At 44.5% G+C, this 25,722-nt stretch overlaps 1 long non-coding RNA gene across 1 annotated transcript in view; it reads right to left on the reverse strand.

Moving 5' to 3' along the window:
• Window positions 1-1,545: 1,545 nt before the first annotated feature.
• Window positions 1,546-25,722, reverse strand: part of LOC109283953 (uncharacterized) — a 30,229-nt gene continuing 6,052 nt past the window's right edge. The window contains exons 2-4 of the long non-coding RNA XR_009460925.1: window positions 9,053-9,210; window positions 4,412-8,518; window positions 1,546-3,714 (exon numbers count right to left, since the gene is read on the reverse strand). This is a non-coding gene — a long non-coding RNA (uncharacterized LOC109283953). The remainder of the gene's footprint in view (window positions 3,715-4,411; window positions 8,519-9,052; window positions 9,211-25,722) is intronic.

Genomic DNA, 25,722 nt, shown 5'->3' on the forward strand with positions numbered 1-25,722 from the left:
ATCTTAAGGGATAGCCAGCACGGGTTTGTTGTGGGTAGGTCTTGCTTGACCAATCTCATTTCCTTCTACGACCAGGTGACCTATCACCTGGACAAGGGAGATGAGATTGATGTCATATATCTTGACTTCAAAAAAGCCTTCAATCTGGTGTCCCATGATCGTCTCTTGGAGAAACTGGCCAATTGTCGCCTTGGGTCCTCCACGATCCACTGGCTGGAAAATTGGCTCCAGGGTCGGACCCAGAGGGTAGTAATTGATGGAAGTCACTCATCGTGGTGTCCCCCAGGGCTCTGTCCTTTGACCCATACTGTTCAACATCTTCATTAATGATGTGGACACTGGAGTCAGAAGCGGACTGGCCAAGTTCGCCGATGACACCAAACTTTGGGGCAAAGCATCCACACCAGAAGACAGGTGGATGATCCAGGCTGACCTGGACAGGCTCAGCAAGTGGGCGGATGAGAATCTGATGGTGTTCAACGCCGATAAATGCAAGGTTCTCCACCTTGGGGAAAAAAAACCCGCAGCATCCTTATAGGCTCGGCAGTGCTATGTTGGCTAGCACTATGCAAGAAAGAGACTTGGGGGTCATCATTGACCACAAGATGAACATGAGCCTGCAATGCAGTGCGGCGGCTAGTAAAGCGACCAAAACGCTGGCTTGTATCCATAGATGCTTCTCAAGCAAATCCCGGGACGTCATTCTCCCCCTGTACTCGGCCTTAGTGAGGCCGCAGCTGGAGTACTGCGTCCAGTTTTGGGCTCCACAATTCAAAAAGGATGTGGAGAAGCTTGAGAGAGTCCAGAGAAGAGCCACGTGCATGATCAGAGGTCAGGGAAGCAGACCCTATGATGACAGGCTGAGAGCCCTGGGGCTCTTTAGCCTGGAAAAGCGCAGGCTCAGGGGTGATCTGATGGCCACCTACAAGTTTATCAGGGGTGACCACCAGTATTTGGGGGAATGTTTGTTCACCAAAGCGCCCCAAGGGATAACGAGGTCGAATGGTCACAAACTACTACAAGATCGTTTCAGGCTGGACATAAGGAAGAATTTCTTTACTGTCCGAGCCCCCAAGGTCTGGAACAGCCTGCCACCGGAGGTTGTTCAAGCGCCTTCATTGAACACCTTCAAGATGAAACCGGATGCTTATCTTGCTGGGATCCTATGACCCCAGCTGACTTCCTGCCCTTTGGGCGGGGGGCTGGACTCGATGACCTTCCGAGGTCCCTTCCAGCCCTAATGTCTATGAAATCTATGAAACCTGAAGTTCTTCCTCTTGCTGTTTTCTCCCTTAAAGGAACAGGAGCCCTAAGCTCCCTGTTACACCATGAAGAGGTTGTTCTTTGGCCATAATGCCAAGGCTCCAAGAGGCAAAAGACAAACTTATGCACAAGGTCTGAGAGAGGCCCCCAGGTGCTGGTATTCAGGCACCATCCTGTTCCTGTTTGCAATAGCCTGTGTGGGACACTAGAGTAGGGGCTCTGTGAGGCTGTTGCAGACAAAATGCCAGTCCACCTTCACTCTGTTTTTCAACGTGTGTAAGTACCTATTTGGTATGTTCCCAGAATGAGGTCTCCTATGATCATGGCTGTAGCATTTTAGACCTGTACGTATTGCTACAAGACTATCTGAGCCCATGCTTATTTCATAAGGGTGTATGTTACTAGCAGAGCTAGGAGTATGGGGTGGGGTCCTGTCTTAAGCAGTATCCAGTTGAGAGGTCCATCTCAGGTTGGATATCCACCAACTTGAATGGAGTTACACTGGGGATAAATGTGGCCAAGCATGTCTAAACACAAAGGCATGTTGGTGCTATTCTGTCCATCAGCCAATTGTTACCCTTGGAAATCTTTTCCTTATCAACAAGAAAATCAAAATGCATTTGTCCTTTGAATATAATATTGTGTCATGGAAAGGCAAAAAAAATGCCTGGTAATAATGTAACTGAAATGCTTATTGTTATTTATATATTGGGGGGAAAAAAAGCTCCATTTTCTTGCTTCAGGTTTCTTTTCATTTAGGATGTACCTATTCTGATATACAGCATGTGTGTGACTAGATCTATCTACCAAAGATTTTTTGTCAGGACATCTCTTTGTGCTTTGTGATTTCTTATCTGTATGGCTATGAACAAATATGATGTAACATCACATTTTGTGATATACTATGTTATTTAATGGCTAATATATTCAAAATAAATTATTTAAGAAACACAACGCTTTTCATTTGTACTTTTCTACAATTCATTCTTAAATTTGAAAAATATCTGGCAGTTGATATCAAATGATAAAGCAGAATAAATGTTAGCACAAGGATAATTTTGATACCTAGCCTTTACGTGCTACCTTTGATCTTATGGACATTACTTACAAACATCAAATGTTCCAAAAATATACATTGTCCAGCGTTTAAATGACATTTCAATATTTAGAAAACATTGGCCAGTTTTGTGATTAGTCAAAAGAAAAATGGATATCAGGAAAAATGTGTTGTGAAAATGTGTTGAATTTTTTTCACACAAATTTCACAAACTACAAGATTTCAACCTACTCCATTTTAAGAGCTATGGATGGTCTCAAACTAACATATTACCCAGATCTGGATTCTAAATTCCTCCATACGTGGGGGTGTTCAGGTAGGGGCTATTTTGCAAAATTATGACTGGACCCAAGGCTAAAATTTAAAATAACTCCAAAGCTTAGTGATTTTTAGGATCCAGAGTTTTTGACTTGGCAACCCTTTGGGAACAGTCTAGCCTCCAGGAGGATGCTGGCTGGGATCTTGAAGGCCTGAGCTGGTGGGACATTATGATGAAGAAGATGGGGGGGGGTCTCCACACACTGCAAGGGCAGGGAAATTAATTTGAGGCTCTTACCTTGAAATTACTCTAACCTGGCACAGGAATGGAAGAAACAAGGACTTGGGCCCATTGACTTCCATGGGAGACATGCCTGAGAAAAAGAGTGTGCCAAGTGATTCTGGAGTAAGGAGATCTCTAGCCTAAAGCTAAAGTTTATCTGCCCAAACACCCCTTAAAATCTTCACCTCACTGTAAAGGGCCTCAATGCAAGGGAGAATAAGAGTTTTGGAGCCCCTGGGAGCTTCCCAGTGGAAATCAACAGAGCAGAGTGAGAGTTATGTTACTGCTACTTAGTTAAAGTGTCTATCTAGGAAGGATGAGCTTTTGCAGTTGTGCCCAATATCTAGTTGAACAGGAAGGCATTTTTGATGAAGCACCAGGCTGTGATTCAGTAGGTACGGGCTCAGTCACATTTGGGTAAGTCATTCATTTTTTCTGGATCTCAGTTCTCCATATGTAAACTAGGGATGGTAACGCTTTCTTTCTCCTATCTTTTGTGTAGTTAATATAGGCAGGAAACTCATGGTTTTTTATCCTTGGAGCTCAAAGGAGTTCTGTAATTTGATTTAAATGATTACAAGATAAAGTTTGTTGCCAGCAGAGGTAGAGTTGCCCATTTATGCCATTCATGCAGTTACCAACCAGAGATGTCCAAGCCAATCCATAACAAAAAGAAGCTTTTCACTGGGTGGAAGACAAAACATGGTCTTGCTGTCTTTTTTTCATGAAGCATCCTTCACAGTAGTGGAGATGTTGTGGCATGTTTTGTGTGTTTAACACAAGGCCCGTTGCTAAACAGCTCTGTTAGTGATACCGACTATAAGGTGAGGGGAGTTGTGCACTGTGTGTATCACTAGGGGAGGAAAAAAAATCAAAGCATTCCTTATTCAGTTGGATTAGATTAAAAAAGAAGATTGAATGTGCAATGGAAACTTTTAGGGAAAATAGAGCATGTAACAATGGCAACATATTTTTGGACCCTTATTTCAAGTTATTGCAATACCTCCTGATAAAGAAGAGGTCATCTAGAACTGGGCATTGCAATATATGCTACAATTGGATTTAAATGGAGATCATTAATCTTGTTGGGAGCTCCAGAAGCAAGAGGACAGGAAAAGTGGTGCGGTTCAGATGCATTTCAGGGAAGTACAATTTGAAAGATGTTTAGTAAATCAGCCTTCTCCACTTAACTTGGTCCCTATGAATGTAAGAATTGTCTGAGATGACCCAATGAAAACAGGGCAGGCAATGCACACTGACTTTTGTTCTTTGAAGGTTAAGTGATAAAAGGATGGGAGAGAATGGACAGCTTAACTGCTGACCTCTGGGTCAGAGGTCACTTTAAAGTCACACCCTTAAATCAAAAAGCCAGAGATAAAGTGGCAGACTCTAAATCCATTGGTTTTCATTCCTGCAAATTGTACTTTTAAAACAGCAGGTGCTGAGGAAGGCATCAAAGGGAGGGATACAGTTAAGAGGAAACCAATCCAATGTGTATTTGGTTCCTAGAAGGGATCTATATTTCTTAGTCTGAAACAGAAGTAACTTACATGTCCACTGCAACATCAAAAGGTCACAGGTATAATTTTCAGAAGCACTCAGTGCTGGCCCAGCCGTACTGCAATGAGAGCAAAGTTAAACTGATGCCAAGTTCTTTTGAAAGTCTCACCCTGCATGAATGAATACACACCCCTTCACTCCAATGACAGGGGTTATAAATCATGAAATGCAAGATGAAGGCAGGGGCCTTGATCCATCCTAGATTATGACTTGGCGAGATCTTCCTCAAATAGGACCACAGGGTATCTAGCTCCAAGAAGCATGCTGTCCATTGGAAACAGCAATACCTTCCATGGGTATTTCTCCCCAGCTGATCTCCATGGCCATGAACGAGTGTGGCAGAAATAAATGGTTGTTCCCAGTAAATGACCTTGTACAAAAGCTGGGTGAAGTGAGTGAAAGTCTTCCTATAGACTTCAGGAGGGTTTGCACTGGTTCTTGGATTTAGTATCCAATCTATGGGCAATATACTTGTGAGTCACCTATCAGGGTCACACTCTAAAGCCATGGTACAGGCCAAGCAGAGGAAGTGTGTCAATGGGAAATGCTTATCCTGTGTCTTCATAAATGGGTACATTCTGCAGTGATTGTGTAACTCCCATTAATGCGGGGTGGTATGGAAGCATTAAGGAGAATGTGGACTTGGTGTGTCTTAACGCTTGGTATTTTTCTGGCTTTCCTAACTCAGACACGATGCCTTTTCCTAGGGGGAAACACCTGGAACTGGGTTTTAGGAGAGACTTCAAGGATGCTAGTGTGGGTGATGAGTAAATTCCATCTGCCTTCCCAAAGCTGGAACCTCTTATTGGGCTCTGTCCTGACATAACCATCCCACCTGGGTGTGGGCCTCTATCCAACCAGCAGGGCTGTGCAAATTTCAGCAGCCGTTTTTATTTTGGAGGTGTTTCAGGCCGTTTCAGCACCCAAAATACCGAATCTGAATTGAAATGGAAGGCTCAGAAACATATCCGAAATCAAACAAGGCATCCAAAACGTTTTGAAAATGTTTCGGAAAATTTCAGAATTTTGGAGCTGGGCTTGCAGGGAAATAGCTGTATGCTGCTGCCCTGCCAAGCGACTCAGCTCCGCAGGGAGCAGAGATCCGTTCTGGGGGGTCTCCTCACCGCCGCTGCCCGCCCTGCACTGCCCCAGCAATGCAGGGCTGTGTGGGGCAGACAGTAGCGGTGAGGAGACCCTGCTGAGGATCTCCGCTCCCTGCAGAGCCAGGTTGCATGGCAGGACAGTGCTGGTTTCTGCTGCGCGATCTGGCTCCGCAGTCAGCAGAGATCTGTGCCGGGGTCTCTTTGCTGCCTCTGTTCCCTGCAGAGCTGAGTCACATGGCAGGGACCAACAGGCTTTCTCCCTGCTCTGAGCTGCTTCCCTGCCCCATGACCCAGGGGTCTCCTCATGTGCACAGAGGGCAGCAGCCCTCCTCCTCCCCTGGACGAGCCACCCATGGCCGTGTCCTGCTTCCCACTGAGGACCTGCAGCCCCCAGCCGCGCACAGTTGGGTAGCGCTGTGCAAAGCTTCCCTTGCCGCCTGTTCAAAACAGATTGGGAGGAGATTCAGCAGAGCCAAATCTCTGAAACAGATTTGGCTGAAATGAAACAGGACAGTGATCCAAAACACCAAAACGAATCGCTGTCCTCTGAAATCGCCAAATCTGAAACTGAATCAAAACACAGTCGTTTTGCACAGCCCTATGAATCGCCTTGCTGGAAGCTGGCAGGGTACTGGAGTAAGAAAGAAGAGATTATGTGAGGCTGGCAAGGAAGGAGGAATATGGCATGGGAACAGCAGAATAGATATCAATATGTAGAAGGGTCAAATAAGGGTCTTGGAGGCAGAAGAGCACTTTAGAAGGAGAAAAGAAGGCTAGGAACTGAGAATCTGTACTCTCATCTTCAGCTGCTGAGTGCAAGTCAGAGTAGATGAGCTGAATTTGGTTCTGAGCCTATAGGCAATTTCCACTTGGTTAAATCTCTTTTGCCCTAACCAAAATAATGATTGTATTACCTGTGAACATGGACAGATCCCAGATTTACTAAAGGTGGGGAGCACACTGCACCTGAGGCAATGGGGGGGATAAGGATGAGGCATTGCTCGAGCCCCTGGGTCAGCACGGGGATGGGGGGACCAACCTCCTGCTGACGTTATTGTCATTGTCCCCTGTTGACCTTAGGTTGTGGAGGAGAGCCAGAACCAGGGGCTGTAGACAGCAGCTGCATGGGATGCCTGGTCAGAAACAGCAGCAGCAACACACTTTCCTCCTTCCCATCCTTGCTCCCTGTGTACCCTCCTTCCCCACACCACTCCCTCACAGTCCCCCACTGGCCAGGAGCAGGTGCTGGAAGGAGGAATTGGCATGCTGTCTCCATTGTCCCTAGCTAAGCCAGGTTCCCCACACAGCTGTGCACAGCTGCTTCCTGCACTGCACAGCAGGAGTGGGTCAAGAGTGGATCCTCCCACGCCAGACAGCCAGGGACACTTGTGGCAGTGTGGGGCAGGTTCCTTTCCAGTGCCTGCTCCCAGGAAGCAGGGGACACTTGATAGGACGGGCAGGGAGGAAAGAAGAGCCCAAGCACCACTGCTTCTGTCTCCTGCCATGTCTGGTGCCCTGAATGGCCACAATCTGTGGCTAGAGTGGGGAAGCAGTAACTTTGGAGCTCCTCCTGCACCTACATCATCAACTGGGGGCAGTGGAGGAAGTGGAGTGTGACTGCACCATCGCACTCTTCTGGATCCACCTTTGCCTGTGAGCTAGCAGTAAAGTGTAAAGGGGCACTGGATTACAGATGGTCAATAAACCAGTCTTGTGGCTACGCTAACAGAAGATAAACACATTCAGATCTTAACTTCCAGAGCTGATCCAGTCATTGTGAAACTCTGGATTCACTAAGATTCTCCCATTCATATTGGCTCAGGTGCTGGACACAGCAGTTCTCCAAACAAGATGTGAAAAATATCATCCCCCCAGCAGTGTGATTGACATTTGTTAAGACACCTTTAAGACTATCTTTGATCTAGACCCTAGTGTCCATTAGGACTGGCAAATGGGTTGGATTTTTCCTCAGTGAATGTACTGGTCCCTGCCAGTCATATCCAACTGCAGGCCAAAATAGGTCTCTTATGGGATAAACAGAGTTTTATAATTAAAGTGCTTTGCATTTCTAAAGGTGAAATGTACTTCTGCAATGATCTCAGTAGTTATGAGCAGTAGAAATACAGAGCCAGATATGAATGTGCAAATTGCTGCTAACCAGTGAGCACTGCCTTGGTCACAGATGGATTTTATTTTAAAAAACTTTCTGTATTGGGCTAACTTGCCTTCTGTTTAAATGAAAAATGGACCTGTGTCTTGGCTGGGAACAGTTTCCACTGGCCAACGTGGAGTGTTGCATAACACTTCTCATGGGTCATATCTTCTAACTGTTTCCCTTGAATGATGTCACAAACATGTTCTTCATTCCTAAATTTTTCCACAAAAGGCACTCACTCAGGTTTTCTGCATTATAAGTGCCTCCTGATGAAAATAACAAACCATGCGAGTGTGAGCACGATGTGAAATTCTATTCTTGGAGAAACACATCTGTGTAGAGATGCAAAATGCAAATGCAGAGTTGGGAAACTTTTTCCATAAACTTTTAAATGCAGGTAAGGAAGCAGAATTTTAACTAGGAATTCTGGGTTGAAGATTAGAACAGGAAAAAGTAAGCTCTGCTTTTTTTCAAATCCTGGAAACTTGTGTCAGAAGCCAGATGAGGTTGTAGCATGACCCCAAGGGCCTTGCATTTATCCCCATTTCTCAAGGGAAAACCATGTATTTTTTCACTCCAAATTATTTTTCTTTCAGATGAAGAAAAAAGAACAGCAACAGCAACTAGTCTCTGTGAAAGGGAGAGAGAGATGCCACAGGATTGCTCATTCTGCTTCTTCATACAGCAAAATGGACGCTGCTGCTAATGCTCTAGGATGAATATCCTCCATTTAGAGGTACAGACAGTTGGACTCCAGCATCTTGGTTCAGTTTACATAGTCCAGTACACCACAGGCATTAATTAAATAACTGGCATCCAGAACTGTTTCCGTCGATGGTCTTCAGATTAGATACCAACATCACGGGTGAGCCAATACATAACAGTAATAAAAGATGATGTTTAGATAATTGGAATGAAACTGATAATTGGACAAATACATGTGTGATATAATTGTTGATATGTATAATAACAATTGAAAAATATTCTCAAAATGTATTTAAAAATAACAAAATTAATCAGCTATATTATGTCATTGCTATTATTTAACCAACTTTTCACTAGGATTGTTTATGTAGGACTGAACTGAGGGTGGTCTCTCTACCTCAGGCTGGAATCAGAATGAGCCTTTAGAGAACTATGGGATCAAATCCTGATGGTCTTATTAAGGCAAAATCCTAGTCAAATTAAGGGTGGAAATTTTGCAGAAAGAACTAGTGATCATGAGTGCCCAACTTAACACACTTTAAAAGCAAACTAAGGCTGGGTGCTCAGCATGCATTTTTTTGTTGTTGTTTTTTTTGTGGGTTTTTTTTTTTTTTAAAGATTAGGCTCTTTTAAGGCATTTCAGTTTGGGCAGCCAAAAATACATATACCTTAAATCATAAGTTGTTTTTCAAAACCTTGGCCAGGGATTTCAGTACTGAGTCCTCTGAGAGAGCTCTGCTCCAAGCAAGGTCAGGGAAGAGAGACTTAATGAGGGTGCTCTGGCAATCATGCAAATCAGTTCCTACTGCCGCTGTACCCAATGAACCTGGACAGGGAATAAACAAGCAGTTTGTATTTGCAGCACCTCCAAAAAGCTTTGCACTAGATTCAAGTGGTAAGGAAGCGATGACTTGTACCTGTTGTCTGCTTCCTGCAGGGATGTGAATCATTCTGCCTTTTATTTTCATTTGATTTTATTTTTAATTAAAAGAGTGCTTGCAAAACTGAAGGATTGGCAATTAAAATGTTATTACGATGGAAATGTCATCCCCAAATGGAGAATTCCCCCAGATTTTGAAATGCAAACCAAGCACAAAACCAGCAAAATCAAAACAGCCAATGGGCCTCATTCCTCCTGCGTTTCTTATCAGTCCCCTGCAGAGGCTCTAAAACTCTTATCTCGATAGACCAGATTACTGGGCTGATCTCCTCTCCATGCTGAGTAGGAATCAAACAGCGTTTTCCACTGTCAGCAAACGGCACATTCCCAATCCAGATAAATCAATTAATGGTATGCAGGGCTGACTCTTGCTTTCTGGCTTGCTTGCTTTCACCCTTTCTTTCCCCTCCTCCCCTAGTTCCATGTTTTAATACCATCTAAGAGTCCTTAGTTAGAAGAGGACCTGCTTGCAATGCAGGTGCAGGTTTTCAGAGCCATGGCACAACAGTAATAACAGACCCTTCTGCCCTGCTCAGGGCTGCTCTTTGTGAAACACTTTTTCTCTTTTCTTTCCTTTTCAAATGGACAACCCCTGCAGCTAATCTGATTATGCTAATTTGTACTTCATGAACCCAAACACTGTAACGGAGCCATGGAGGGTATGTGGGGCTGGGCTGCAGAGATGATGGTGGTGGGGACAGGAGGGCAAGGACAATGAGTTCAAGTCAGTTAACAAAACCCGTCTTCTGTATTGTCAGACAAAGCGCACTCTGGGAAACCCATGCAGCTCTTGACAATTTAGAGTGTTCAAAACTGGCCTGTGTTAGTGAGCAGAAAAGGCAGCACAGAGAATGTACAATGAGGCCACAATGGAAAGTCTGTTTCCTGTTGAAAGTTGTTTTTCTTTACCTAATCCTTCCCAGAATCTAGTAACTGAAGTATTGGACACCAGTTGCAAGTTGGGTGGTAGCTATGATACTAGACATCTTCTAAGTGTATGCAGCCGTATTTGTTCTAGCTATTTGACACTACATTAAACCCACTTAAAATTGGGCAGTACGTTTGCAGGCACACAACACAGTTTCTAAACACTGCTCGAACCGTAGCCAAGTGGTTACAGGGTGGAGTCTTCACTGTAGTTACACCAAGATGTTTTCCCTACAGTAACAGAGAATCACTTGAATGGGTTCATGTAAAAAAAAAAAAAAAAAAAAAAAAGATATAGTTCAGAGTTCAGAAACATGGAGAATTAAAATATCACAAGCCTTGCTTGGCTTTGTGATGTTCCCTGTGCCACAAAGCATCCATATAGAATGACTGAGTGGGGTGTAAATAGGCAAAACTCCCCCAGTCACCACCCAAGTCCTGATCCATTGTGTGGTTAGACAATAGAACGGAGACCTGTATTTTGTCATTTAGATAGAAAGTCTTGGAAGTAGGGACTTCATCTATACTGAAGCATCTTATTCGTGCACTACACTGTATAAACAGTAGGTATGAGAAAGAGACTTTTCAACCCCGACTGTAAGAGATGGGTCTGAACCAGCTTCCCCTAGTCCCCTGCAAGTTTGAAAACATTTCTTCCTGAAAAGAGTGTTTATCTTTAATTAGGTAACTTCTGAGGGGCTGATTTTAATTGCTCCGCTGCCTCCTCACAGGATTCAGATAGTGGATTTCCAGGTTGTAACTTCGGTCTCTAGAAAGGCAGTTTCTTTGTGGCGGAGAATTCATTTGCCCTGTGTTCCATATGAATAAAGATGGCTCCCTCCTTCTTGCACAGTGTCCGTTATCACATTGGACCACCAGCAGAGCATGAAGGAGAATATTCATGGATAAAAGTAAATTTTATGAAAGGAAATAAAGGAGAAAAAAAAAATTCTTTAACACTGAAGCTTTATGTCCTCTCACATTCTTAGGCTCTGCTGTGTTAAGCTCAACTTCAATGGGAGCTTAAATTCTAGTTTTTTTCAGTGAAATAGAGGACATTCGGCATTACACAGGATCGGGTCCTCTATGGCTGACACTCCATTCACTGAAAATATAAGCCAGACAATGGATAATAATTTACACAGTGGTATTTAGCCAAATCAGCTCTAACAGAGAATGTGGCTGCAGACAGTAGGCAAAGGGAAAAGAAAAATTCATAGTGAAATGAGATTCAAGGGTTAAGCTCAATAATAAAACTGTATTGTTTAAAACTACTGCATACTGATTGGAATGTCTCTCCTGTGAAGGAAAAAATATACAAAGGAAATTATGTTTATTATATATATGCAAATGTATCTGGGTCCCCCCCCCCCGGCATATAGAACAGGCTATCAGATATGAGCCAAAATAAGTGCTAGTTTTATAAAATATGCTCAAGTGATGCATAAATACAGCTAATTACGCAAATCATTCTCCACCTATGACAACCAGGAATCTCAGACCCTATAGTAACTGAGGGCCAGATCCTTAAAGGTATTTAAGTGCTTAATGCCCATTGGGAGTTAGACATCTATGTACTTCTAAGGATCTGGGCACTAGCTGTTACAACCCATCGGGTGGCAGAAGGGAGGGCATGTATGTAGCAGGGAGCGTTGTAATGGGGAGTTCCTTGATATGTGGGTAGGATTACATACAGTACAGAGAAAAGTGACCATGTTTTACTTCGACCTTGTATGTAATCCATGTATCTTTGATCTTTTTCTCGCCTTTTCTTCCTTATACCATAGGATTTAGCTGGAGTCAGCCTGTCTAGAAAACTTCAAAGGAACTGAATAGGAGCAGCTGCACAATGCACAGGGCACTAAACTGGGGTTAGAGAGACCTTGGTTCTCAACCTGACTGTGCTCACAACCTGCTGTATAACCTTGGGTAACTGGCTGCTGCTTACACTTTGTCTGGCTTGCCTATGAAGAGTCTGAGCTTCGAAGGGCAGGGACGGTCTCTTGCCACATGTATGTATGAACAGAGCCTGGAAATAGGGGACCTTGATCATGCTGAGACTCCTAGACACTACAATAATAATAATAACATGATGATGATGACGATTGGAAAACCATTCACCCAACACAAAGCACAAAAGCAGGAATTGACACGTAATATGAACATGGAAAGGAAAAATGGATTTGAAGAGCATAAATGATTTTGTGCTTTACAGGATGCTATGTCCTTTCTAAATATCTCAAAGAAAGTAATATGCTGGCTTTAAAATTATTGGGTAAGGAGAGAGTTGTGTGGGGAAAAAGCACAGAAGAAACCCAACCAGAATATAAAGTCTATTTTGAGAGATGGGAGGCAAAGTACATGCATGAAAAGTGGGCAAAAAGTCTTAAGACTGTTGAAGGAGAGTCCTTTAGGTCAAGAGTCAACAACCTTTGGCTGACACAAGCCACCACTTGAGACCCCAAAACCCCTTCACAGGCTGCAAATCTCTGCTTCTCCCAGAGTGCGCAAGACACCTGTGCTTACCCTTGCCACCAGTTCAATTGACCAATGGAGATGCACAGGATTTCATTCAGCTGTACCAAATGAACAAAGCTTGCAGGGCTGGGTGGTCAGCAGGGTTGACTATACAGGTGCTCAGGAGGTGGGGGGTGGGGCGTTTTAATTACTGCAATTCCCAAAGAGACGCTCTAATTAAAATGCCACAGCATCATGTGTATTAAGCCTGCGCACATTTAAAAATGTCTGCGGGATGCTTTAACTGTTCATTCAACAAGCTTTACTTAAAGTGCCCCAGTGGCCATTTTTAAACCCACAGAGTCTTATACACCTGATGTGGCAATGTTCAAATATTCTAATTAGAATGTGGAGCAGACTTGATTAATCAAGATTTGCCTGACCCAAAGCTCAAGCTGAAAACTCACCAGTCATGGGTGTGTGGGGCGGGAGCGGTCCGAGGCCCTCGGGGGGTTTTTCTCGCGCGGCGGGCTGTGGCCAGCAGCCCGGACACGCCGGGTCGGGGAAGACAGGCGGCATGCTAGAATTAGGCATGGATGCTTAGTGGTTGATTTAAGATTATTTTACTTACACCGAAGATGGTCGCGGTGCGGGCAGGAAAACTTGCTTGAGTTGCAGTTACAAAACAAAACAAAAAACTCGAACCTGCAGAACATAAGGGTACGTCGCAATGGGGTTTCGGCGACGGGAGATGAACAAAAACCTCGAGAGTACGTCGCAACGGGGGTTTTGTCGACGGGAAGAAAAAAACTGCAGGACTCGAACCCCGGGTAGAGCTCTGGATTCACTCACACGAAGTTTGCTAGGCTCCGTGGAACTTGCGCGCAGGGAAGGGTACGTCAAGGGATCAGGCGGCGACGGGGAGAGGCGAGAGGTTGATCAGACCCCTGTAGCCTTCTTGATATACACACTGGGTCCAATAGGCTCCGCAGCGCTTAGAGATCTTCACGGGACATGAAGTTCTCCTCCTCCTGATAGTCGTGGAGTCCTCCAACTTGGGCGGAAACCACTCAAGCCTCTTATACGGCTAGCAAGCCAATCGCTAGCCGCCACGTAGGAATAATTTAGAACTGGCCAATAGTGGGGCACGAATCTGAATACAAATAGCGGGAACTCCTTGCAACGTGCATTTCTCTGTTGCAACGAAGAAATGCACCCTGCAAAGAAAGCTACAAGTGGCGGGAAATAATTCAGCAGTGCCGAAGCACACACAAACAAAAACCACACCCTTGGGTTGTGACAATGGGAAAGTGCTTGTGATATGAATGATTACAATAATGATCATAGCACACATTGGTGATGTGTAAGGGGTGCACTGCTGCTCTCCCTTGGGGTCTTCACAGCCTGGTGGGTGTGACCTGGCATAGCAGGGAACAGTGGGGCTGTGCAGGAAAGCTGCTTGCTGCCACGAGCACTGTGCTGCCCAGGCAATATGTCCCCTACATGTGTGGCAGCAGCAGGGGCAGCAGTGTGGGGTTGTGTCCCTAACTGCTGCCATGCGCACAGGGGATGCTTCACCAGGGCAGCGTGGAGCTTGCAGAGGTAAGCAGCTTAATTGTGTGGCCCCGCTCTGCCCTGCAGTGCCAAGTCATGCCTGCCAGGTCATGGAGGTCCCAGGGGAGGGCAGCAGGGCAGGAGCATGAGCCCACAGTGGACAGCCCACCCCATGCACAGATCTCGGGGGCATAGGTCCCCCTGCCCCGCTGGGAGTGCATGCAACAGCGGAGCGTCGGTCCCACCCCTGCAGCAGGCAGGCAGCAGGGGGGGAGCCGGGCTATGTTCCACTGCAGTAGCCGCTGCCTTCTGTCACGGGCAGGAGGCTGTGGACCCAGGTCCCTGACCTCATAGCCCTGGCAGCTGGGAGCCCCCAGGGCCGGGGGGACAGGTGCTGTGGGTGGGGTTGAGGGGCACCAGTAGGACTGTGGGGACTGGGGGTGGTGGAGGAGTGAGGGACACCAGCAGGGTCAGGGGGCTGTGGTGGGGATTGAGGGGCATGAGCAGGGCCAGGGGGCTATGAGGTGGAGCGAGGAGCATGAGCAGAGCTGGGGGGGGCACAACCCAGATGGGTTGTGGGGGGGCCTTTAATTTTAATCACAGATTTGGGGGGGTTTATCAGAGATTTTGCAATTTTTTAATCAGAGAATTTGTGATTTTTTTATCAGAGAAAACCAGGATCCCTGGTGAGAATGTAGGTGCCCTGCCTCCTTCACACTGCCCTGGGCACCAACATTTAAAGTTACACATCTGCTAATGTAATCTGAGATAGGGCACTGTGGTGTTGCTCCAGCAGCAGAACTTTCCCTGTTACTCCCAATGTAATAAAAAACACACAGCCATTTCTGTCCTACTTTTCCAGCCTTTTTGTAAAGCCCCTGAAAGCTTCAGATCTTTGCCTGTCTTGTGAACTCCCAGCTTCTGCTGTGATTTGATCACAGGTGTTGTGTATGAAGGATTATGTGCATGTGTTACGCACTCCTGCCAGGAGCTGGCGCTATTCTATATCGTGTTCAGCTCCTATTACTGACTGTTGTTTTGCTTGGAAAGCATTCAGTTAAGCCCTTTGTTTTGTACAATAAAGACAGTTGCCTGTTGCTCCCTGTCTGATTTCATGGGGAGAGAAAAATTCCTGTGATACAAAAAAATTGGGGACATTGTCTGTCAATCACAGCTGCTCAAAGCATGTCTAAAAACGTAAGAAAATAAGGATTACCATTTACTTAGACCATAGGTCCATTTGTGTCACACAGTAGCAGAAAGTGGATGCTGATCCTGGGTATGACCAGGATTTTTTTTCCCACTGTTCCTCTCTCACTTGAAGCCTCAAGCATTTAAGGTTAAGGAAGTTCTGATTCAGAGCCTGTATCTCTAATTCTTATGCTCAATAGCTACTGATCCCTCTTTCCTCCAAAAATTTGTCCAATCCCTCTTTGAATCTGTATAAACTGTCAGCTTCCACAACATCTGGTGGCAATGAGTTCCATACTTTAATGACACACTGGGCATGTCTATACATTCATTAATGCACCATAATTACAGCATATTGAGTTTAGTACCTGTAATGACAGGTACTAACTTTATGCACCGTAATCGGCGCTATGACACTTTAGCACAGATGAATGGTTTCTTTGTGACGCTACTGTGTATTAGATTATCTCTACCATGCATTAGAGCATTATCATGAGCTTTGCCCACTGCACTAATACACAGTAGAATTAGTCTTCTCCACCCTAAGCGTCTCATGTAGACACACCCACTGTGTGAAAAAGAACTTCCTTTTGTTTTGAACTTACTACCCACTAGTTTCATTTTGTGACCCCTAGTTCTTGTATTGTGTGAGACAGTAAATAATAAATTCCTATTTTCTTTCTCTTTGCCATTTAGTATTTTGTAAACCCTTATCATATCCCCCCTCGAGCATCTTTTTTCTAAACTGAGTAGGCCTAGCCTCTTTAGTTTCTCCTCATATGGAAGCCCCTCCACACCACTTATCATCCTTGTTGCCCTTCTCTGTACCTTCTCTAGTTCTTCTATATTCTTTTTGAGGTGGGGGACCAGAACTATGCCACTTCCCACTGTACCTGGATACACTGCAGGGGGGCATGGCATGTCCACTCCATGTGTAGGCCACAGCCTGAAACAATATAATGTAGCTGCTGCTTGACACCATCCAGCACCCTTCTTTAGCTTTCTCTCAGATGTGCTCATTAGCACATGCCCAGTTTAGTGCTTCCCTACTGGCAGCTACAATAGATTTTCCATGCAGGTGTGACATACCTTATGGTGCTTTATTCCCTGGAACCATCCAGAGATGATGAAGATGTGTCTTTGGACTCATTTATCAAAGTCCTTGCCTTCTTTGGAAAGAGTAGCCCCATCATTAGCATCTTTCTTGCCAAATGTCATCACTTGGAGGAATGGTTCAGGTGTGTCAGACTATATTTGTTTTATTAGTCCACATAAAAGCTTATCCAGGTATTTCTATTGAAGAAGAGTCAGTAATGAACTCCATATGCATGCAATAAAGCCACACATATTGCAATGCTCAAAATTTCTTTTGTCTTGTCAGTACGCACGTACTGCTGCTGTACTTCTGTTAGATGTCAGGAAATTAATAGAACTGGCTCTCACTCCCTCTTTCTTGTGGAAAGTACATAAAACTGCCCCCAAGGAATATGATAAGACATCTGCCACTCACATCTCTTGGGCCTTCTCACCCCATCATTCCAGAACAGGTGGAGTTATTAGCTTCTGATAGTTGGATAACTCATACCAAGTTGAGCACAAATTTTCTCAGATATTTGCTTGTCCTAGAAAACCTTCTATAATTACTCCTGAGCAACTGTGTTTGCTGAAAGGTCTATCACTAGTTTTTTCTGGGTTTCTTTTTCCCTTTATGTTGCTTAGATTCCAGCTCACTGCTCATCTCGAGCCTGCTGTCCTAAAATCTGATTTTCTCTTTTGTGAATTCAGGTTTTTTTCATTTGCTATGACATAAGCACACTATGTATCATACTCCTTTATGTGCTGGAAACTACTGTGAGTTTTCAAGGACATCATCACTAGCTTAGCATAGCCTGTGGAATTACTGTGATTTGGGGTTTCCCCATTCCTTTTCCCTTCCTCTCCACGCCTATTCAGCAATTGATTATTATTTGTTTCACAAATTTTAGGGGGAAAAAAATCCATGATTTTGCCCCCTGTACATTTTTGTCTAGCTTTCTCATGGTCCACAAAGCTAGATGGGGTTGTCAGCTATGTGTACCCACCCAAACTAACCTGAAAGTAGCCAGTTATTCTGCCATTTTTGCAGAGTTTTCAGTTGAATGTCAAATTTGGTACTGATCATACTACATATTTGTTGGGTCTCAGATTCACCAGAGTTAAGGACTAGATAATTATTGTGGAGACTTCTTGCATCTTCACCAGTTCTGTTACAGTGGTTACCTTCTACCATTGAGGTAAAATAATCCACAGAGAATTCTGTCTCATGTTTCTAGTTTTTCCTGCAGTCCCTGGAATGGTAGGTTGACCATGTCTGTCTTTTGAACTGCCATTATCAGCTGTGGTTTGGTGGTGGATTTGGGTATAGTCACTGTTTCTGAGTCAAAAGACCACTGGACTCCTCTTGAAGACTTGCTCTTTCTCAAAGAAGAACACTGTTGTTTTTACTTCTTCACTGATGTGTGCCATTTGTGCAAGTGACATCAAAGACAAAAAACCTTTTTAATTCTAAGCAGGAGTTTACCTGTGCATGTGTATGGACAAGGGATCAACCAAGGCTTGGGCTCTGATTTGGTGATAAACTTTGTTCCTGGATAGTAAGACTAAATAAATTAGTATGGCCATGAGATTTCACCCTTCTCCCGCCAATAAGCAAAAACAACTCCCCTGCTGATGCTAGGGCTCAGGAAATACAAGCAACTTATTGTCCTTCTTACTTTCTTTTGGAAGATGTGTGAAAATTGCCTCCCCCTTCCCCTCCCCACAGGCTGTATTACAAGATAGCTCCACCAGCATCTTCTTGGCTTTGATGGCAGTACAGGTGAGATCATTAGCTCTGTGAATGGTTATGTAACATGTAGTTTGGGGGATGGTTTTAGATCCTTGCTCATTCTTTGGAATTTCTTAAAGAACTTCTGATGGAAAATCAGTTATCTTTTTTATTTTTTAATCTTTGTTAGATCAGATTGATGCCTTGTATCTAACTTTTCTTTTCTTATTTAATTGTCTTTTATTTAGAGTACATGAAGATGGTATGTGTCACATTTCTTTATGCCTTGGGGTCTTTTAGGGGTTTAGGTTGTAGCCGTGTTGGTCTAAGGACATAGGCAGACAAGGTTCCTTGGGTGAATTTGATATCTTTTATTAGATATTATTTGGGTTGGTCTAATAAAAGATATCAAATTCACCCAAGGAACCTTATCTGCCTTGGGGGTCTTTTATGAACTTTCCAGGGCACCACAGACATCACGATGTGAGATCATTATCAGATCTTCCACGGTGGTTACTGTTGTCACTGAATTTATGACCCAGATACCTTATTCAGGGCAAACCCAAACCCTCAGACTGACCATGACTTCTTCCATTCAATAATAATTTTATCGATACACAGTGATAGCAGATAACAGTAATGCAGGTAATGCAAACAAAATACGCCCCCTGTGTTCTATATCTACCAGTTCCTGGGTTCACAGAGGGAAGGTACACTTGGCCAGTATGCAAGCTTCACTCTGTGGTTCTTTCTTGAATGTTAGATGTCAGCAGCCTTGGAGGTTGTGGGTTGAGGCCCACCCCTACAGTGGGGTGGACAAGATGGGTTGGTGGTGCACCCTTGGGTTCCCACCTCAGGGACCTTCTGCTGCTCTGAAATCCCTCCTTTTGTATTCTTTCTCCTCTGATGGCTCTTCATTTCCAGGTATCATTGATTGGTTTCCTTGTGGTGGCCATACTGTCCAGTGTTCTGTTTTGTCAGGATAATTCTTTCTTTACCAAACCCATCACATGCCCACATCTTAATTTGATTATTTACCGGTGTCTTAATTGGGGCATGCCTGGCCTCCTAATTTGGTCTGTCCACCAGAATTAGAAATCCTAGGGGCTCTGCAGCTGGGCACTGTGACCTAGTTCCAATGCAGCAAGCCTATCTTTTGTTATGGATTTTCAGGGAACACTGTGCAAATTTCTCAGCCTAGTTGTCCACTGGCCTCAGACACGGTGTCTGCCTTGAAGGCTGTGAACATGAAACTTCATCACAGACAGATTTTTAGAACCCTTGCCATTGCCTTGGACCACTGTTCTGATGCAAATCTACTCTATCTACAAGCCAATCCTTAAAAGCAAATCTCTAAATATCATTTTCTAGCCATTAGTTATATTCTTTCCAATGAGGAATCTTATTCGCCTACAGTTCTGCCTTATGTTCCCAGTCTTTTTTGCAAGATCTGAAGCTGTAGTATGTCTTTTTGAACTGCCAATTTTTTCCCTTGCTTTTTTTTGGTAGAAGTTCATCTAAGCATTTTGATAACAGTGAACTCCACAGCCGTGGAGTAAGACTGAACATACTGGCATACCCACAACTGCTTCTTTTGTTTCATATGTCACTGCTCTGTGTGAGGAAATGAAGGCAACTGGTTACTTCTTGCTTTCTTATCCACATTTCTCAAGAACGTCCCCCAAGCCATATGGTACAGCATCTGCTAGTACTGGCTTCCAGGCCTTGGCACCTGATAGAGCTAAAGCAGGTGGAAAATTCTCTCTCGAGTGATTGTATCCCTTATACAAGTCTTGTCTGAATTGTCTCAGATACAGCCTCAGCACCTGGAATCTTCTAATCATTTTCATTTCTCTAGTATCTCAGATTGCTGGAACATTTGGATGTTGTTTGGTACAGACCTCTTTGAATCTGTTTCTTTAAATAAATTATATGTATTATGGGAGGTTCTGGAAACCTGATCAACACAGTCTTCTTGTGCTCAGTGCCCTAAAGAGGTTTTTGTCCTGTGGGATCTAACAATCTAAAAATGGCACCTGAGGCATTGGGAGCAGAATAAAATATATGGGAAAGCCTGAGGGTGAAAACGAGGTGAGCATTTTGTTAATTTGGTGTCTCACTTACACCCTTCCCTCCAATCTATCGATCTATGCTGTGTAGAGAAGGAGAATGCAATCCTAGTATATGTAGTCTGTCATATGCCTATTATATATACATTCTATGCATTCATTTTGACTGGAAGTCAATGACATTGGATGTTTACACAATTTACATTTTTTGTGTGATTGGGACCCTGAAAGTGCTCTATAGACATGATATAACACATATGCACAGCTGCAGAGCACTTTTAAAACGTCTGATTCACAAAAGATTACCCCAGCTTGGGTACTGGGGGAGCTGGGCTGGGCCTGTGAGGTGAGGGGGGCCCCCTTTCCCCCCCACAGGCTCTTGACAGCAACATCATGGAGCTGCCAGGCGCTTTGCCTGGCCAGAGCTGGGAAGGAGGTAAAAAAGAGTCCCCTCACCTCATGGGCCTGGCTCAGATCCCCCCAATATCCCGACCAGGGTAGCTGGGGGCCCACAAGGTGAGGGGGCTCCATTCTACCCTGCCCCCCCAGCTTCAGCTGCGGCAAAGCAGCTGGCAGCTACATTCTGGCTGCTCCCTCCCTCTCCCTCCCACACTGACAGCCTTGGAGCTGAGGGCAGGGCTGGGGAGAGGGCTGGTTTTGCAGCCTCTGTGGGAGCACCCCTGCCTGCTGGCCAGGACAGTGCAAGCAGGCTCCCCTCCTTCCCTGATCTGCTCCCAAACCTAACAGGTGAACATCTGTTGGGCTGGGAGGAGCTTTAACTTAGGGTGTTTTATGTAAAGCACCATGAGTTAGAGCAGGGCCCTAAACATCTGTAGGGACCCATTATGTTTCCGGCACTTAAACACAGAGGTTCCTGGCTAGATTGTCTTGCCCCTCCGTTCAGGGTCAGACCAATTGCATACTTGTGGTCAGGAAGAATTTTACCCCATGGTCAGACTGGTATGGATTGTTAAGGATTTTGCTTTCCTCTGTAGTGGGGGACATGACTTCTTCCTTGGCCCTCTTCCCCCAGCTTATTTTAACAACTTTTGTGGTAGCAAAATATTGGCAGCACCAGTTTGCCTGTTTTACCTGTAGCAGGTTAGGGTGTTATGTTTGTGGCTGTGTCAGGGTGGACTGTTTAGTTTTGCTAATAGGTTAGACTAGGGGTTTTCAACCTTTTTTAGGGAGTGTACCCCTTCTGGGTACACTTCTGGCAGAGTGGAGGTGGGGGGTGGCGGCGGCCAGACGTGGAGTGGGGGGACTTGAACCCGGTGGTGGCAGCGTCGGGTGGTCGGGTGGTGCGTGCGAGCTCCCCCTTCTCCCCATGTCCAGCCAGCTGGGCCACACCTGTGTGGCCTGCAGAGGGGAGCCACTGCCCTCGTCCTCTGACCCCTGGCCCTGCTCCTGGGAGGCAGCAGCATAGGGTGGTGGTGCTCCATCCCCACCTGCCTGAGCGTACCCCCTAGCCCCTTTCCAAGTACCCCTGGGAGTATGTGTACCCCCGGTTGACAACCTGTGGGTTAGACAATAGGTTTGAATAGGAATGATCCTACCTCTGGCAGGGAGCTGGACTAGATGACTGCTGGAGGTTCCTTCCAGCTCTATTTTTCTATGAATCTATAGGTTTTTTGAGTAAATAAATGAATATCAGCTATCTCCACAGACCCTCACCTGACCAATTTTAGCCAAAGATTTCTTGCAGGGCTCAAACACTGAGCATAAGATTCTGTTGGTTTCTTTCTCTCTCTCTCTATATATATATATATATTTTAGGTGAGTTCACATTTTTTAAGAGTTAGAAAGAGCAGGTTAAGATCTCCTCCTAATGCTTGTGATCTCCCCATCTGATCCCAAGCAGAAGTTTATCTGTTGTGTAAGGGCCACACAAAGCTTCTGCTCTGTTTTGAGAGTGGCTGTCACAGTTTGCAGTAATGTTAAATGCATTGTCAGGTGCCCACAAATGCTTTATTTTTTCCCATTATGCGAATACTGCCACTCTGCTTCCATCAGGCTGCAGGAAATGAAGGCATTTAATTATTTCTCTCCATTTTGTTGAGGAGGCATAAAAAGCAGCCGCAGGCCAAACAATGAGGTACCTGCCATTGCAATCTCCAGTGCCTTGACATCTTATCGGGGCAGAACAGGGGAAGTCATTAGCTCTGTGAAAAGTTGCATTGCTTATACAAAACTGGGCATGAATTGCCTCAGGATTATGCTCATCCCCAAGAGTCTTATTTTTCCTGACCCATCTTTTTTGGCTGCAAAGTCTATGACTGGTCTAAAATAGTTTAAAACAGGGCCACCCCCATTATCTTTATGTTTTCTCTGCACAGTTGTCACTCCAGGAAGCCCTGTGAAGGGGACATATGATGAAGTAGTCAGAGGAATGAAAGTGATATCTTGTTTCCTCAATACCCTCTTATAAACAAAAACATAACAGTGTGTGTGTGTGGGGGGGGGGGTGTGAAAAGAGGGTTTTCAGTAGAAAATAGGCCAATAGATTAGTTTCATTTATGGCAGATAGGGTATAATATTTTTAAAGGTTTGTAGAGACATAAATTCCCAGAAGCATCACAGATTCTGAAGTTATTCTTTTGATCAATATTGTAACTTTGGGTGGGTGAATGGGGGGGCACCAGTGACAGGTTCTTACTTGGCAAGGGTACCAAAATGGTGCCTCGCTCTGGGGAGTCCATGCTGTGCCAACAGCAGCTTGTGCCAGCAATAACCAGGGCAAGCAGACTGCACTACAGCAGCAGCAGCAGCCATAGACTTTTTTTAATTCTGGGAGCAGGTAAGACTCCTCTCCCTCCTCTCTCCCAGCACTCCATCTCCTCTCAAGCTCAGCACCACAGCACTCATTTCCCCCCCTCCCCTGCCGGGACTTTTTCCAGGGCACAAACCCTGCTAGTTACACCTCTGCCTCTGATCTCTTTTTTGTGATCTAATTTTTGCTTTATACTGGATGAGACCAAACTACTCCAGAAGTCTCAGTCAGGAGGTGAGCTCTCGTCACGTCACTGGTTTCCCAGGTATTCAGCACTTTGGGACATCAACGCCACTATAGCCAGGGACTGTGCTATCCTGCAGGTATAAATGAGATTCTCTTCCTCTCTGATGCCAGTGAAGCTGTAGGGCACCCTGAAAAAACAGATTCATCTTAATTGACCATTCAGATTTTCCTAGGTGTAAATAGATGCACTGTCACTGGATTTGACTGTAAGTCTCTATGTAACTGAGAATGAAGTTATCAAACTGTCTGCCTTTGCTTTAATTCAGGCAGCTGTGAGCTCTGTGGATGACACTGGAGTTAGTTAAATGTTGCTATTTTATTTCTTTATCTTCCTTAAAACTAAATTTAGCCACTGGGATAAAACTGTTCTGAAGCTGCAGGTATCGGAGCAAAGTCATCTTCCCATGCTGAGTTCTGTTAGAGACGCCGCATGTCCCTGTGGACTCAGCTGATATACTAGAAAAGCCTATTTGAAGTCTTCTGGCTGTCAAAGAGATGTTTTTATATTTCTCTCCTTCCCAGTGACTCTAAGGGGCTGTAGATGACTGGTCCCAGGCTCAGAATCCAAATCCGTGGCCAAACTGCTGATACAGCCCGCTGCAGGACAGTTGTGCATCATTATCTGGCACTGATGTTTCTTGGACTTCATGTTAATACAGGATGAATCCAAGTTTTCAAATGCAAGCAAGTTGTTTTCTCCTCTGTGGTTATTCTAATAAATGTACAATTGTCACACGGATGTTTGTGTTATCTTTCTAGACACATTGGTTCAGTGCCACAAATTGGCAAAGCCTCTGTTCTTTGCTGCTGAGTTGGTAGTTTTCACCATACTTTAAAGTTGTATAGTCTCTTTTAATTATGAGCTGATACCAGACCATCCCAGGGATCCAAACTGCCAGTATCTGCTGTGTTGTGGGTGAAGATTTGGCATAACCCCTTATACCTTGAAGTCCTATTCCTCCTATGATATCAGGTGAGAGAAGACAAAGAATTGCTCTTGGCACCATTTTTATTGGCCATCCAATTAATATGTCTGAGGAGAAATTTTTGTACTCTTAAGGGAAGTTTGGTTCAGTTTATTAGCCAGTGAAGACCTCTGGTTTATTTTTTATAGTGGACTCATGGCTCATTGAGTAAGTATAAGAGCATTAGCATGTCCTGATTATTGCAAGCACTTTCCTTTCCTGACATGACTGTGCCAATGCTTCATTTTTATTAGGCTTCAATCAATGAGCTGAGTAGTTCATTAAGAATTGCCTCCAGGCCACACGGTGAACCATTTGCAACTCTCCCATTCTGCACATTGGCATCATGTCAGAAGTGGTAAGGTTGGTGTGAATGTCCTCAGAAATATGCTAATCCTCATGCATCCCTTTACTCCTGAAGTACTTTGGTATCTTGTTTAGAGTTCAAAAAGTTGACAAGTTCAAGTATCTGGGATCAACCATTCAGCAGAATTCAGAGTTAGATGAAAAGTTGAACCATCAAATAACAGCAGGGTAGACAAACTGGAAATTGGCGACAAGAATATTATATGCCAGGAAAGTATCAATGAAACTGAAGGGGAAAGTTTACAAGACTTGTGCATCCAGTGCTATTGTACAGAGCGGAGACATGACCCTGAAGAAAACCCAAGAAAAGGGACTGAACATGATAGAAATAAGAATGTTTCAATGGATGTGCGGGGTGATGAAGATGGATAAAGTGAGGAATACTTGCATCACAGGATTGGTGAAGGTAGTGGAGGCATCTAAAGAAAGTACAAGAAAGAAGACTGGTGTGGTATGGGCATGTTCAAAGGAGTCCAGAAGAATACATGGGAAAAGAAGTTACCAGAATGGCACTACTAGGGAGAAGGGGAAGAGGAAGACTGAAGATGAGATGGGGAGATATAGCAGAGAGGGACATCAGAGAGAAGGAGTTGGAAGAAGAAGATACATATGACCAAGGCCGGTGAAGATCCAGGATCTGCAACAGTGACCCTGTTTAGATGGGACAAGTGAGGGAAGAAGTAGTAGTAGTTTAGAGCAAGTTCAGCACTGTTACTAACACTGACAGTGTTCTACACGTTTGATTTTCACATTTTCTAACTCAAATAGAAACTAAGCTGCAGAAAACATCTCAAAACAGTGAGAAATCCCCTTTCATATTAGTTATAAACTGCACATAGATACATCCTCAACATCATGGTTCCATTACTGGAAATTGTGTCATTATCCTGTCCATTTGCAGGGTAGCTGCTACTACAAAGATACCCCTCCTGCTTACAAGCACCAGCTTCATGGACAGTTCTGCCCAATGTTGGTAGCACTTCCACAAACTCAGAGTCGGTAGCAGACTCCTTCTAGCATTTCAGTTATTACTATTTATTAAAACTA

This window comes from Alligator mississippiensis, chromosome 3 (assembly GCF_030867095.1).
Source record: "Alligator mississippiensis isolate rAllMis1 chromosome 3, rAllMis1, whole genome shotgun sequence".
In the NCBI taxonomy this organism is placed as follows: domain Eukaryota; kingdom Metazoa; phylum Chordata; order Crocodylia; family Alligatoridae; genus Alligator; species Alligator mississippiensis.